Raw genomic sequence first — 13935 nt, 5'->3', positions numbered from 1 at the left:
ACAAACTCCCAGGTGCCTTGATCGGACTTAGAACTATCTCCTTCACCAAATAACAGCTGTGGAGGGATTGGAGGAGAGCTCCACATTTCCCCATTGTGAGTTTAATTGCCTTAGCTTCCCCTAAGGCAGGAGTGACTTGCCACCTAGGCTGGGGGCCTAATCCAGCTCCTGCAACAATTCCACCCCCACCCCCTCAATTTCGACAGCAGCAACAAAAATACAGTCATACCTCTGGTTACAGATGCTTCAGGTTGTGTTTTTTCAGGTTACGGATGCGCTGAAACCCAGAAGTACCAGAACGGGTTACTTCCGGGTTTCGGCGGTCGTGCATGCGCAGAAGTGCTAAATCACACTTTGCTCATGCACAGAAGCACCGAATCACAACCCGCGGTGCTGCGGGTTGCAAATGCTGCGGGTTGCAAACATGCCTCCCGCACGGACCACGTTCGTGACCTGAGCGTCCACTGTAATATAAATTAGGGTTCACAGGCTGGATAGCTCAGTCGGTAGAGCATGAGACTTGATCCTAGGGTCATGGATTTGAGCCCCACATTAGCTAAAAGGTTCCTAGATTGCAGGGGGTGGACTAGATGACATTTGTGGCCCCTTCCAGCTCTACAATTCTCTGCTTCTATGAGTGCCATCATAGGACTGCAAGTCACCCCCACTGTGGTCATCACATTGATCATTTGATGAACAATAACCCTGCTCCTCTGCCGACCAGAGCCCCTGTTTTGCATGCAGAATTTTTCTGGCTCATTCCTCACCTACTCCAAGCAAGGCTAGGTGAGACACCCTATGTGAAAAGCTGGAAAGTTTCTGCTAGGCGCTGTAGATGGTGCTGAGCTAGATGGACCAGTTGTCCCTGACTCAGTATAGCGTGACTTCTGTCTTCCAGAATCACAGAACTGTAGAATTAGAAGGGACCCCCAAGGACCATCTAGTCCGTTCCTCTGAAACACAGGAATCTTTTTGTCTAAAGTGGGATTTGAACCCATGCCCCTGAGATGAAGAGGCTCATACCAACAGAGCTTTCACAGGTCCTGTTCTTCCTTTGGATCAGCTGAGGATGGGCTTATTGGGGGAAAAGAAATGCCTAGCTGTGTTTTGAGCTGGTAATGTGCACATAGCCTTAGTTAAAAGCACGACCTGCTGAGAAAGAGTCAGTGTTTTTTGTGTGTAAGGAAAGAGTGCCCTAGGTTCAGAACCAAGTATTGTCTTGGTTATCTGCACCATCTATGGACTCCAGTTCCAAAGGAGCCTGCTATATTCAGATGACAGATTGTTTCCGTGTAAAAAACACTGAGCCTCACAGACGTGCATCTGTTGTGTGCCCCCTACTTCCATGAGCCATAAGAAGTTTTGGGGGAAGCTCCACTTCCTTTATCTCTTCCCAAGCTTTCGCTCGCTACCTGCCTTCCACACTTGTGTGTGCACTGACGCACACCAACTTCCTCGGCTGGAATGGCATCACCTTTGCTGAGGCCCGTTGGGTATCTCATTCAAAAACGCGGAGAGAGCCTCAGCAGGCAGGAGACCATCTCTAAACCATGAGCTCTCGTTGACAAAACCTCAGCTGGTCGTGTGGGACTATTCACCAGCAATCTGCAAGGCACAAATGTGACAGGTCCAGGCCACAAGTGCCTGCAAGTAAGGAATTGTTTGATGCCACCTCCCTCATACTGATGCCCTCTTGATGTTTCTGACTACAATTCCCATCAACCCAAGCCAGCATGGCGATGGGAGCTGTAGTTGCAGACAAGTAGAGAGCACCAGGATGGGGAAGGCAGGAGTCCTACATGAGCTTGCACACAAGGCTTGATGGTTGACAGGGAGACGGTTTCATCAAACAGCCACACGTCTTACATGAAAATCAAAACTGTTTTCTTCTCTGCCTTCCACTTGTCCCTCTAGGCCTTGCTCAGGGACTGGCGCAAGTCCCCAAAGTCTTAAATAAGCTGCCCCTCGGGGGCTCCCTGTACAGCTTCCTTGAACGCTGCTTTGTCTCTGTGACTTGAGTGGAAAATAACAAAAATCTCCAGGGGAATGTAAGGTTTCCATTTCCCCGGGGCTCGGATCTCCAAAGCTGGGTTTCAGCTTCCAAAGAGGTAATCATGTTAATCTGCCACAGCAGAAACAACAGAGGTTTTTGATGCCTGAAAAGCTAATAGATTAGGTGTGGCAAAGCTGCTGTGGATCTAACTCCATCATTAAGCCAATATAAAGCATTGTCCTCAGCTGTGTATGTGTATACAGGCGTCCCCCATTTATGTGGGGGCTACGTTCTGGGTCTACATGCATTAGGAAAATTGGGCAAGTGGGGAGCAGCCTCTGAAAAAACCTCTCAATGCCCATTTTGCCCCCCCCCTGCTCCCCTGCTCTCTCCTGCTCTCTCTCTCTCTCTCTCTCTCTCTCCACACAACTCTCTCTTCAACTAGAGTTGAAGCTAGCTGGAGGATGCGCAGGAAAACACCTGCTGCACTACTGCTCATGTCAGCTGCTAGGTGGGGAGGCTGAGCAGCCTAAACAAAGCCTCTCTGCACTTCAGGTCTCTGCACTCCGCCCTTACTAAAGCTCTTTTCAGGGTCTGGGGAGGGTCTCCTCTCAAGCCATGAGGACTCTCCAGCTGTCTCCTGCCATTTCCTGGTTTGATTCTATCTATTTCCAGGCGCTGCGTGTATATGTGGTTGCATGTGAATTAATTGCGTGTAAGTGGGGGACGCCTGTGTATAAGAGTTGGATCAGGCCAACGGCCTAAATAGTCTCACATCTTGTTCTCATAGTGACCAATCGGATGCTTCTGTGAAGCCTACAAAGCAGGACATGAGCATAACAGCACTCGCATGGAATCACAGAACCATAGAGTTGGAAGGGACCCCAAGGGCCATCTAGATCGACCCCCTGCAATGCAGGAATCTCGGCTAAAGCATCCATGACAGGTGGCCACCCAACCTTTGCTCCCAACTCTCTCCAATTGTGATTCCCGACAACTGGCCTTCAGAAGCATCCTGAATGTAGAACATAATTATCACGACTAGTGGCCACTGCTAACCTCATCCCTCTTAAATTTGTCTACTCTTCTAAAGCCATGCAAGCTGGTTTCCATCACGGTTCCTTGTGGGATCAAATCCCACAGTGTGAAGAAGCTAATTCTTTCATCAGTCCTAGAATCATAGAATTGTAGAGTTGGACGGGACCCTGTGGGTCATCTAGACCAACCCCCTGTGATGCAGAAATGAGCTTCTGAAGCTTCCAATGTGCAGCTTCAATGGATGTCCACCATACAGGTCCTCCACCCCTCTTTGACTTCCTCTTTCATCCCCCACTTGAGTTATTTCCGTGGCAACTTCCAAGGTAGGCACCTGAACGGCTTGTCTCGTGGTTGACTCTGAAGAGACCTCTCTTTCAGGCACTCCCTGTCCTAGATCCCAGGTAGTCTCTTCTGAAAAAAGTAACTTAATTAACACAACATCAGACTTGGCCAGTTCGAAGCAGCCTGATCCTTTCCATCAACAGCTTCTCATCAGTAGCCTTACCTGAAAGATAACCTCTCTTTGCTTGCTCTGCTCTTGGCCATCACGTGGCTTTTGGGAACAAGGTGTCGCCTGTAAATTTGGTGTTACTGAAGGTCAGTATACTCCAGTCACCTGTCCCTTACTGGGCTTCCTTTTTGGAGTGCCTAGAAAGTGCCTGGATTTATGAAGGGCACGGCTGGGACATTTACAATGCAGCACAGGCAACTCCCCGTTTACGTATGCTCAAGGCTTGTGCAACCGTGCATGTGTGCATCGCCACAAAAGTGGCACAAAAAGAGGCAAAAACAGCCCAAAATGGCACATTTTTGCGAAAATGGCACAAAAACTGCATCTAGCAATCCCACAAGCCTTTGCAAATGCAATCCCATGAGCCTTTGAAGCCTGTGGAGACTTGGAATTTGAGCAAGGAGGTTTAGAGGGTGCGGTTGTGGTGGAGTTTGGTGGATTTTAAAAATAAAATTCAAGGGTTTTTCAAGGGTCTAGAGCAGGCGTAGGCAACCTAAGGCCCATGGGCCAGATGTGGCCCAATCGCCTTCTCAATCCAGCCCGCGGACTGTCCAGGAATCAGCATGTTTTTGCATGAGAAGAATGTGTGCTTTTATTTAAAATGCATCTCTGGGTTATTTGTGGGGCATAGGAATTCATGTTTTCTCTCCAAAATATAGTTCGGCCCACCACATGGTCTGAGGGACGGTGGACCGGCCCATGGCTGAAAAAGGTTGTTGACCTTTTTCAATGGTGTTCCCAACATACACTATTTCACTTAAACACATGGTGCCTTGGAATGCAACCCCCATGTAAATAGGGAGTTGCCTGTACTAAGCATGTTAACCCATAAGTAGCGCCCACAGCATGCAGGAACACAGAAGCTGTCTTATACAGAGTCAGAGACTGGTCCATCTGGCTCAGTATTGTCTACATGCAATGGCACTGGTTCTCCAGGGTTTCCAGCAGGAGATATTTCCAGCCCTACCTAGAGATGCTAGCCTGGATCTAGCCTGTGACCACCCACATAAGAACCTTTTGCAAAAATTAGGGGAAGAGGAGAAAGAAGAAGTCCCAGCAAAAGAAGAATGGATATGGAATACAGTGGTACCTTGGTTTACGAACTTAATCCGTTCCTGAAGTCCGTTCTTAAACCAAAGCGTTCTTAAACCAAGGCGTGCTTTCCCATAGCAGTGGCGGCCTCATTTTACAAATGGAACACACTCAGCTGGAAGCAAAACATGTTCTCATTCCAAGGAACAGTTCACAAACCAAAACACCAGCTTTTTTAATCCAAGATGTTCACAAACTAAGCTGTTCTTAAACCAAGGTACGACTGTATGCAGAAACAGTGAAACATACCGGGGGGGGGGGGGGAGAAATCAAGACAACAAACTTTTTATAAAAAAAGAATGGAAATGGTTTATTGAATATTTACAAACAGATTGTAAACAGAAAAGAACATTGGCAGGATTATTGTAATAATCTGCAGTTTTACACAAGTATATATTTAAAGTAGATGAATAAATGAGCAAATTAAGTTGATTTGGATATGCAGAAAATATTAAAAATAAATTTAAGGAACCGCAGAAAGAGGGGGAAGGAAGTCAAGTTTTGAAATGTTAAAATGATTGTAAAATTACTGAAATGTATAAAACTGAAAATCATAAATAAAAACTTTAAAACAACAACAACACACTATATACACACAGAGAAGGGGCAAGGGGCAAGCGATTTGGGGCCCGTTGCAGCTTTCCCCTCTTTGGTTTTCTTGAAATTGACGGAAATAATTCAGAGACCTGCTTTGCTCTCTGCTGCCGTCCCTGCGCAAACTCAGGGCACAGTTTGCTTAGGCTGACTCTTTAGGTTCGAACGGCCCTGGAAATGCATTACACCAAGGATGATTGATTGCTTATTCAGTGGTCTCCGGGGACCATCACCAAATGGCCCAGCACAAATGAATCACATCACCGAAGCCTCATATATTCATATGGAGTCAGTGCATCCCAGTGGCTGCATCAAAGCTATTCATAGCCCACGACGTGAGGGCAATGGCAGTGACTGAACACGTTCAATGGGCCAGAGGACTCTTATGCAAATCGAATGAAGAGATCACAGACATTTGGGCACCCTTTCTGACACATATGCCAACACTCATCAGCAGATGGATTTCTCCAAAACCAAACACCGTGAGTGTATACTTGGACGACAAAGACACAATCATAACAGCTGGGGTTTGTGCTAGAGATGGAGAAATTTGATTTCGCGTTTAAACCCGAACTTCTCAAATCCGCTCTTTCTGAAACAAGATGAGAATCTAAACACAGCTAGCCTTTGAAAGCCGCCTATCCGAATTTTGCGATGCAGTTCTCCAGCCAGTGTTTTCAAAAACACATCTATTTGGGGAAAGTGTGATTTTAAAAAGGAATATAACGTGCTAAGATGTGTTATATTGGGATTTCATTGCTTGTACAAATTTGTACATTTGTCAGAGCTGTGTACAAAATTTATGAGGAGAAATGCACACTAACAGGATGGTGAATTTTCATGAGGGTTTTTAAAATAAATGCAGATTCCTACACAAACTGAATTTAAGACTGAAAAAAAGAGAAACAGAGAGAATTGAAAATTACAGCTCCTTCCATCCTTATTTATACCTACCATAAAAGGGGAGTTGTAAGATACTGCTACATGCCCTGTGTGGACAAGAGGAGACAAGTGGCATAAACACTCCTAGTGTGCTACAAATCAAGGCCTTTCCAATGTGGTACCCTGCAGATGTTGCTGGACTCCAACTCCCATCAGCCCCAGCTGCAATGGCCATTTGTTTGTGTAGTCCACTGACATCCTTGCAGCAGATCCACTGCCCTGCATCTCCAGAGACAGTCACTCTGAACCCAAATATTTCCATGGAATTGGGGAGAGGCATCCCTTTTTATGACGCAGGTGGCGCTGTGGGTTAAAGCCTCAGCGCCTAGGACTTGCCGATCGAAAGATTGGCGGTTCGAATCCCTGCGGCGGGGTGCGCTCCCGCTGCTCGGTCCCAGCGCCTGCCAACCTAGCAGTTCGAAAGCACCTCCGGGTGCAAGTAGATAAATAGGGACCGCTTACCAGCAGGAAGGTAAACGGCGTTTCCGTGTGCGGCTCTGGCTCGCCAGAGCAGCGATGTCACGCTGGCCACGTGACCCGGAAGTGTCTCCGGACAGCGCTGGCCCCTGGCCTCTTGAGTGAGATGGGCGCACAACCCCAGAGTCTGTCAAGACTGGCCCGTACGGGCAGGGGTACCTTTACCTTTATCCCTTTTTATCCATTGCTATTAGCCATGATGGGTTGTGTGGGTGGCGCTGTGGTCTAAACCACTGAGCCTCTTGGGCTTGCCGATCAGAAGGTCGGCGGTTCGAATCCCCATGATGTGGTGAGCTCCCGTTGCTCAGTCCCAGCTCCTGCCAACCTAGCAGTTCAAAACCACGCCAAAAATTGCAAGTAGATAAATAGGTTCCACTCCAGCGGGAAGGTAAACGGCGTTTCCATGCGCTGCTCTCTGGTTTCCATCATGGTTGCACCAGAAGCGGCTACGTCATGCTGGCCACAAGACCCAGAAAAACTGTCTGTGGACAAACGCCAGCTCCCTCGGGCTGTAAAGCGAGATGAACGCCACAAGCCTAGAGTCGTCTGCGACTGGACTTAACTGTCAGGAGTCCTTTACCTTTACCGTTAACTTATTAGCCATGATGGCTATGAACTACTTACAGTGAATACCAGTTGCTGGGTTGACAAACTATTGCCACCGTGATCCTGCTTGCAGACTTCCTGTAGACATCTGGTTGGTCCCTATGATAACAGGATGCTCAACAAAAGGGGCTTTTTGGCCTGATGGGGCAGGCTGTTCTTATGTTCTTATGCAATGTGAACATGCAATCAGATTATTTAAAAAAGGGAAACTGAGGCCATGGTGCTGATAACACTCAAGGTTGCAGGTTCAATCCCTGTATGGACCAGCTGCATATTCCTGTATTGCAGGGGGTTGGACTAGATGATCCTCAGGGTCCCTTCCAACGCTACAGTGCTATGATTCTATGATTCTATGAGGCTCCTGTTCCATCCACAGTCTTCAATCTGTAAACGCTCCTAAAAAGGTAAAGGGACCCCTGACCATTAGGTCCAGTCATGGCCAACTCTGGGGTTGCGGCTCTCATCTCACTTTATTGGCTGAGCCAGCATGACTAAGCCCCTTCTGGCGAACCAGAGCAGCACAAGGAAACACCATTTACCTTCCCGCTGGAATGGTACCTATTTATCTACTTGCACTTTGACATGCTTTTGAACTGCTAGGTTGGCAGGAGCAGGGACCGAGCAACGGGAGCTCACCCCGTCGCAGGGATTCAAACCACCGACCTTCTGATCGGCAAGTCCTAGGCTCTGTGGTTTAACCCACAGCGCCACCCGTGTCCCTGTAAACGCTCTTCGTAGGGTGTAAATTCCACTGAACACGGTGGGGCTTATTTCTGAGCGACTGTGCTCAGGATGGCACAGCGAGTATCTAATGCCATTTGGCAGGTTGCAGCCAATATGCTCTGGAAATGTAAGAAACTCTTTGTGTCTGATTTTTGAAACCTTACTCAAAAGCGTAAGAACAAAAGGTACTGTGAGTCAGTCAACGGCAGCTTTCTCTGTGCTTCTGTTATCATGAAAAGAGACCTGCTGGATCAGGCCCCAAACCCATCAACTCCAGAACTCTGCTCTCATAGTGGGCAACCAAATGTCTATGGGAAGTCTGCAAGTGGGTCACAAAGCGGCTTACATGCAATAAATAACAACAGAACAGAACATCACAGTTACAACATAGATCATATAAAATACCGTATTTTTTGCTCTATAAGACACACCAGACCACAAGACGCACCTAGTTTTTGGAGGAGGAAAACAAGAAAAAAAATATCTGAATCTCAGAAGCCAGAACAGCAAGAGGGATCACTGAGCAGTGAAAGCAGCAATCCCTCTTGCTGTTCTGGCTTCTGGGATAGCTGCACAGCCTGCATTCGCTCCATAAGATGCACACACATTTCCCCTTACTTTTTAGGAGGGAAAAAGTGAGTCATAGAGCAAAAAACACGGTAATTATCAAATCATCAGTAAAATAATCACCTTCTTTGACAAAAAAAAGGCTAAACAGCACAACTACAAGAAAAATCATATTATAAAATTCACAAAGCATTGTAGCACTCTACAAAACAATATTAACAACATTAACAAACTAACAACCAAAAACAAACTAAGCCCTGCTGAATTCATATACACCCTCTCGCCACCCCCATGACTCATGGTCTTCCACTCAGTTCATCAAAAGACCCATTCACATGGAATCTTTCACCCAACATGGGGCTCAAGCCCATGACGCTGAGATGAAGAGTCTCGTGCTCTACCGACGGAGCTATGGAGCTAAATCAGCTATGGTCTGATTCAATATCAGCCATGCAGCACACTGTCCCTTTAAATCACATTCAAAGCACATGCTTTCCCTCAAAGAATTCTGGGAACTGGAGTTTACCCCTCATAGAGTTACAATTCCCAGCAACCCTTTAAAAACTACAATGCCCAGAATTCTTTGAAGGAAAGGGGAAAGTGTGTGCACTCCTTTGAACAGTAAGCACTTATCAGTAACAGAATAGGCTGCTGGGGCAGGTTGCGACTGTAAAGAGAAAGGCTTGCGACAGACATTATCTATTGGGGATAATGTGTCTTGCTGCCTTCGGGGAGTTGATGGGATTAGAGAGCCTAATGGGCTGTGCTCCAGCAGCGCTGTCATTCTTATGAGCTTGTGATCTTCTGTTTTGTGTTTTTATGAGGCTTGTCAATAGAGCGAGCTGGATGAGAAAAGCGATTCCATCAACACTATGTGTACTTGACCTTGGGCAAGATGGCTCAGCAAAATGTTAATTAGTTCTTGCATAAAACTAATTCCGCCTTAAATCACAGACTGGCTTCATTAGGGGATGGAAAGACTTAACGAGGAACGGGGACGGCTGTGAGCCACATGCGACCTCGTTTCCCATGACTCAAGGAGTCTCGTTAGAATCCTGAAAGTCTCGACATATCCTCCCAATAGATAATAATGGTTTAAAAAGGGTTTTAGCCCCCCATGGCTTCACAAATAGTTTAGTAATGTGATGGACCAAGAGGTAAAAAGACTTAGCAGCCAGAAAGGCAAGTTGTTGTTTTTTCCAAATGTAAGCTCCTCAGGGCAGGGGCCTGTCATGTTGTTCCTCTTTAAAGCACTTGTACACATTGGTGGTTCTATATAAATGGTAAATAAACATAATAAACAACAAATAAAAATATCTGATGAATTGGCATTTGATTTCGACACCCGCGTCTCAAAAGTTGATATGGTACAATGAAAGCAAGGAGAACTGCAATGCTATTTAAACATGTATTTGGGAGGGGAGTAATTGGGTGGTTTTTGTTTTTATTCTTATTATGTATTTTGTGTTTTTATATTGTGATTTTATGCTGTAACTACCCTGAGACCTGTGGGTATAGGGTGGTATGCAAATTTTAATAATAATAATAATAATAATAATAATAATAATAATAATAATGGCAGCAGGCTCTGCTGAACCCCCTGGACTTATGTATGCAGTGGGGCATCAATGGGGAATGTGTGGCCCTGCAGATGTTTCCGGGCTACAGCTTTCTTGCTATGTTATGCATTTTTGTGTTTTTATATTGTAAACTGCCCTGTGATCCTTGGAGGGAGGGTGGTATAGAAATTTAATAAATACATAAATACATTTTTAAAAATTGGCCATGCTGGATGCAGATCATGGGGGCTTGAGTACAAAAGTTCTGCTCCCCTGCTTGGACTCCATATAAGGCATCTTCCTATTTTCCTAACCTCTGGCTTTAGCAAGGCTGCAATGTAAGCTACTGCTTTTGTCACTAGCATCTGTTGCTTAGACCACTTTTCCCCTCTGCGCCTGCCCCCCTGCCTACCACTGGAATATGCCCTGAATGAGGGCATGTGGCTTCCTGGCTGAAAAATATATTTTCCCCCACCCCTAAGTAGACGGAGGTTATGGGATCCTGAATGGTACCACTTCAGAGGGGAGAGAGAGGGTGGGGAGAGCTGTTTGACTAGGTCTACCCCAGTGGTAGCTGGTGCTCATTGTGACTGGTAGGGCAGAAAGCAGGTATCCAAACAGTAGGTGGAGCCAGAGCCAGCTGACAGGCAGAGCCAAAGGATTACAGTGGTACCTTGGTTCTCAAATGCCTTGGTACTCAAACGCCTTGGTTCTCAAACACCAAAAACCTAGAAGTAAGTGTTCTGGTTTCTGAGTGTATTTCAGAAGCCAAATGTCCGATGCGGCTGTCAGCTACTGTTTGTGGGGCACCTTCACCAATCAGAAGCTGCGCTTTGGTTTTCGAAGATTTCGAAAGTCAAATGGACTTCCAGAACGGATTAAGTTTGGCGCTTTTGTTTTTGCTATTTATTTTGCGTTTTTGTTTTTGAGGCTTTTTCGGTTAATTTGTTTTTGTGCCTGTCCTATGTGGAACCCAATTCAGCTACTGACTGATTGATTGTGTGACTGCGGAAATGGATAAAAGCCCCCCATCCAAACAATGACTATCATCAGTGCAGGAGGGAAAAAGACAATACTGTCTTATTTATTTTATAGTACAGTACATTGATCATTGCTTTCATTTTATGGGTCAATGGTCTTGTTAGATAGTAAAATTCATGTTAAATTGCTGTTTTAGGGGTTGTTTTTAAAAGTCTGGATAGCATTAATCTGTTTTGCATTACTTTCTATGGGAAAGCGCGCCTTGGTTTTGGAGCACTTTGGTTTTGGAACGGACCTCTGTAATGGATTAAGTTTGAGAACCAAAGTACCACTGTAATACTTTTGTCCCCTGTTCTTTTCTGTTGTGTTCTACCAGGGCTGAGACTGAGGACTGGTTGTCAGTAGGAAGGAAGGCAGAAGTTGTTGAAGGCAATGCCCCAGTTGTCTTGATGTACCATCTCCCACTAGTCTATCCTCCATCCATTTGGCCAACCCCCTTTAAAAATAAGTTGTGCTATAGCAAAGGTACCATCAGGGCAGGACTTTCAGCCAGATGTCCAGCAGAATGAGGAGGAAGGCCCCCCAACTCAGTTAATCTGGGATAGTTCAGACAGTAGAGCACAAGACTTTTAATCTCAGGGTCATGGGTTTGAGCCCCATGCTGGGCAAAAGATTCCTGTGTTGCAGAGGGTTGGACTAGATGACCCTCGTGGTCCCTTTCGACCCTACGATTCTATCGCCAAAGGGCTGGTTTGCTACATTTGGAAAGGAATGAAGCAACATCACTATCCCTCCTTCAAAAAGATGTCTTCTTCCCATAAAGCCCAGAGACTAAATATACCTAAGCGCTCCACTGCAGCCAGTACCCATCACATTGTAGTCATGCGACCCCTCGTTCTCTAAGCTAGTTATGTTCTCTGTTAAAGAAGCCCTTTCTTTCGCTGCTGGTTCTAATCATCCTGACTTTGTTTCCTTTGAGAGAGTGAATGGTTTTTTAAATTCTTTCTCCCTTGTGGTAACAGAAAGCTGGATCTCGCTGCTCATAGCATAGATCTTCCCCCCACTCTAGTCTACAGCTTTGTGCATTTATCGGTGCTATCCTGCAAAAACCACCAATGGAAGCCACCAACCGCAACAGGGTTTTAATTTTCCCAAGCCCTGCAGGCTCTTTAGCTGCAGGGCGCCTCCAGACTGCCAGACCAGAACATTAGGTTTGCGCAGTTAAAAGTGGATTAAAGCACTCTCTTGCCTTGGATAAATAAATCAGCTTCTTTCTCTTCTTTTAAATGGACCTTCTGCAGGTTGGAAAGTGACATGGAAACGCCTTGAAAAGGGTGGGACGAATGAATGAGAGAGGAAGGCATGCAATCTGTCTGCAAACAAATCAGGGTAATAAATAAAGATCAGACTCTGGCTGCATTCACATGGCAGGTTATTCCATTTTGCCGATGTTTCCCTGTTAATTCTGCGTTACAGTTTAGCTTTCACGCAACATAAAAGACACTTCCGAAAATATAGCAGAATGTAGCACAAGTTGGGTGCTCCTTTCCATGTTATTTGCTTCCAGAATATTTGCACATAACATTGAAATGAGCCTGCCTCTATCTCTGCCTGCCTTTGCATCTCTCTCATAATATTGCTTCCTTTCTGGCTCTCCAGAGGGTGTGCAAACCCTGAATTCTCCTGACTCTCCCAGCCCTTGTCTCAAGCTTCTCTTATTGGCCTCCTTCTTCATGGAGGTAAGACTTTCCACTGTCAGATTTGCTTCACCAATCCAGTCTAGACTTTGCTCTCGACTGCACTTTTCTGTTTAGAAAAATAGCAAGAGAAAGCAATGATAGAAGTCTACAAAATCAGGCACCGTGTGGAGAAAGTGGATTATAATACCAGAGCTTGGGGCCGTCCAAGGAAGTTGAATCTTGGACGATTCGGAACAGACAAAAGAAGGTCTTTCTTCACACAGCATAGAGTTAAAATTTGGAATTTGCTGCCACAAGAGGTGGTGATGGACACTGGCTTGGATGGCTTGAAGGAAGAACTAAATTCATGGAAGTTAAGACTATTAAGGGCTGACATCCAGAATTCAGAAGTGGATACCAGCAATTGCAGGAGAAGAGGAGGAGGAGGAGGAGTTTGGATTTGATATCCCACTTTATCACTACCCAAAGGAGTCTCAAAGCGGCTAACATTCTCCTTTTCCCTTCCTCCCCCACAAAAAACACTCTGTGAGGTGAGTGAGGCTGAGAGATTTCAGAGAAGTGTGACTGGCCCAAGGTCACCCAGCAGCTGCTTGTGGAGGAGCAGGGAAGCGAACCCAGTTCACCAGATTACGAGTCTACCGCTCTTAACCACTGCACCACACTGGACGCAAGAGGTGCTGTTGCATTCAGGTCCAGCTTGTGGACTTCATATGGGCATCTGGTTGCCCACAGTGAGAACAGGATGCTGAACTAGATGGGCCCCTGGCCTGATCCTGCAGCACCCTTCTTTTCTTCTTTCTCTCTTGCAGACCCCTTCCCCTTTCATGCTGCCACAATGTGAGAAAAAGAGAGCACTGGGCCTCCAGCCACCCTGCTGTTTAACACTCCCAGTCCACCTTGCTTCCTTTCAGTCCAGCTGGAAGCATCATAGCATTAAAAAAAACAACGGCACCAGTCACACCCTGCCGGCTCTCACACTTTTTGTGCTACAGATAGGTAGCCGTGTTGGTCTGCCATAGTCAAAACAAAACAAATTCCTTCCAGTAGCACCTTAAAGACCAACTAAGTTAGTTCTTGGTATGAGCTTTCGTGTGCATGCAAGAAGTGTGCATGCACACGAAAGCTCATACCAAGAACTAACTTAGTTGGTCT

At 46.1% G+C, this 13935-nt stretch overlaps 1 long non-coding RNA gene across 1 annotated transcript; it reads left to right on the top strand.

Moving 5' to 3' along the window:
* The first annotated feature begins 11110 nt into the window (after positions 1-11110).
* Positions 11111-13765, top strand: LOC310850088. The gene is made up of 3 exons (XR_014567213.1): positions 11111-12294; positions 12385-12472; positions 12745-13765. It is a non-coding gene; the product is annotated as an uncharacterized lncRNA (long non-coding RNA).
* Positions 13766-13935: the final 170 nt, after the last annotated feature.

Source organism: Podarcis gaigeae, assembly GCF_964106915.1.
Source record: "Podarcis gaigeae genome assembly, chromosome: 8".
Classification (NCBI taxonomy): domain Eukaryota; kingdom Metazoa; phylum Chordata; class Lepidosauria; order Squamata; family Lacertidae; genus Podarcis; species Podarcis gaigeae.
Note: the sequence above shows the minus strand (reverse complement) of the source record. Positions and strands in the feature narration are given on the sequence as shown.